The 2,500-nt window shown below is 34.0% G+C and overlaps 1 protein-coding gene across 1 annotated transcript in view; it reads left to right on the forward strand.

Annotated features, from left to right (window-relative positions):
• Positions 1 to 2,084, forward strand: part of LOC122255184 (uncharacterized) — a 62,244-nt gene extending 60,160 nt beyond the window's left edge. Inside the window, exon 8 of the mRNA XM_086538196.1 lies at positions 1 to 2,084. This exon is cut by the window's left edge and continues 1,157 nt beyond it. The gene's annotated coding sequence lies outside the window, so the exon portion shown is untranslated.
• Positions 2,085 to 2,500: the final 416 nt, after the last annotated feature.

A 2,500-nucleotide genomic window follows, 5' to 3' on the forward strand; every position in this document is an offset into this window, starting at 1 on the left:
TATAATACAGCTGAGTTGTGTTCAAGTGCGACTGAACACAGATTACTCTGACTAGAATATTTGTATCAGATTCAGTAGTGAATGAGTATAAGGTGGTGTTATACACTTCCCGCTTTGAGAACACAGGAATCTTACACACAGGCAAATCAACACAGAATAAAACTATACGTACGCATTCACACAAACACGTTTACGCGCATAGTAACATGAACAAATTTCCCACACATATAAAAGGAATAGACAGGAATGTAAGTAATATTTGTGTTGTGTCTGCATATCCAATGCACGTGAAAATTACCTGTGGGAAGTAAGAGCCATTTACATAAGTTTATGGGTAATTGTGTTGTTTTTGTTTGCTTAATGGAAATTAACCTTGTTGATATATCGATCTTGTGTAGGTCAAACATTTACATTATACCGTTATGTATCTCTTTATTAATCTATATTTTTGTACGCATTTATGTTGTTCCAAACAGCTACTAAACTGGAGAAAAGAACAACAGATGATCGATCATCTCCATCTCACACCAACATATATTTTCGAGTCTGTATTTTCCCATATATCCATTGACGCATTCTTGTAAGCAAATATACTTTTAACTTACACGCACATATATAGCACAAATATACGCCCATATGAGACACACACCAACAAACACACCGACCTAGATACACATCAGGCGCACAAACACATCTATTATTCGGTATTGATGCTGTCCACACCCATCAGCAGCTTGGACGTCTGGACATACATATTTCTTTGTGAAATATTTACGTTGTGGAAATCAGATACCGTAGCAAACGAAAGAGAGGAAAAAAAAAAAGACTGAAATACGATTCATTCCCTGTGCGTTCTGGGTAGCTCTCATAAACATCTTGTCTCCAGCAGAAACCATCTGCTCCGATACTGCCAGGGAGAGTATAGAATACCCAGTAGCTGTTTATCTCGTAAGGTTACATTCTAGCGTTGTTACATTGCACCTATATCAATTCTTGACGAGTCTCCCCTACTGGTCATCTCGGACCTGTTGTTTGTAAGATTAGAAATCTCTCTCTATATTTTTCCTGGCGCTCTACTTTCTTTTTTTGATAAATGGTGAACTTTTCTTACACCGTCATATCCATAGAGATGTTTGTAGTCTTTATTTTTAACCTTTTTGATATACAACTTTCTTCTTCTGTATTCATTTTGCCTTGAATAGTTACTCATTCTTTATTAGATCAACTACCATAATTAATTTTATGTTTTTATCAAAGTAACTGTTACTTAAAGAGGAAAGCTGTTGGCCCTTTTCTTTTGTCATTCACGATGTGTAACAAGTATTTTGTTGCTTGTTTTATTCTTGTTATCATTGATATAGTTGTGTTATTTCACTCTGCTCAATGCTTTTGCTCTTATGTTGAAATGATCTACTCATTTTTATTCCAGACTTTCCAGATATAGATTATGAAATATCCAGACTGTATATAAAAATATGCTGATTGTTCTTCTTTTATACACATTTAACTTTAATTGTAAAGACTGTATACTTTTACTGATTTGTTATCTTCAACTAAATAATCCTACAAGATGCTAAAAGCTTTCTTAGAACAAGCTCACTAATTTTCCTTAATATTCAACTTCTGAAAACTCTGCCAATTTCACTTCTTTCCATTTTATTTCCCTAATACACTTTGACCAGATTCTGCAACCTACAGCCACCTCTTCTGAGCCAGGACATTACAAAGAATTTGTATTTTCCTCATATAACAGACGCGTATTCATTCTTCTTCTCTTTCTTTCTTACTCCCTTTTAAATAATCCTATTTTACGATTGTTTCATAATTGATTTGCATTATAACTAGTCCTATCATCTTAAAAAATAATAATTCTATGATTTAATTAATAGTATGTTGCTATGGTCTGTCAGAAGAGGTAGACTCGGTTACGCTGGTCTGTATTCTTTCACTTGCCCGATACAGGTCTAATTTGTACTGACTTCCCATGATGTATATGTTATGTGTTCCTTAAATGTTGATCTATATGTGAAATGTGATAATATATCTGTGGATATTTATGTACGTAAATAAAATTATATTTTACATTATTGGGTATCATTTTCCATTAATGGCGGTTTTGATGAATAACTATTGTATGCTGTACACACACCACTTACACAGATCGGCTAGAAGTGAAATTAGCTTACAACTCAGAAGGGAAAAGAATAAGCTTAAATGGATTCCAACTTACCTAAGCTGAAGACTAAGGCATCCGAATTTAGCCTTCATATCCAAAGCAGATACGCACTTCTCGAGGATCAAGATCATAGCATTGACAAAATCAACTATCATTTCAATGAGAGGACAAACGAAGCTGCACTCGAAGTAGGCGGTAAAAACGAAAAGCGAAGGTCCAATAAGCTTTCGGTAGAAACTAAAAAGCTTTTTTTCAGTAACGTTAGACAGGCATAAAATATAATTTGGTAAAATGAGCTAAGACAAAAAAAAAAAAAAAAAAAAA

The sequence above is a fragment of the Penaeus japonicus genome, unplaced genomic scaffold (assembly GCF_977035675.1).
Source record: "Penaeus japonicus unplaced genomic scaffold, GWHDUDI00000001_assembly GWHDUDI00000007, whole genome shotgun sequence".
Lineage (NCBI taxonomy): Eukaryota > Metazoa > Arthropoda > Malacostraca > Decapoda > Penaeidae > Penaeus > Penaeus japonicus.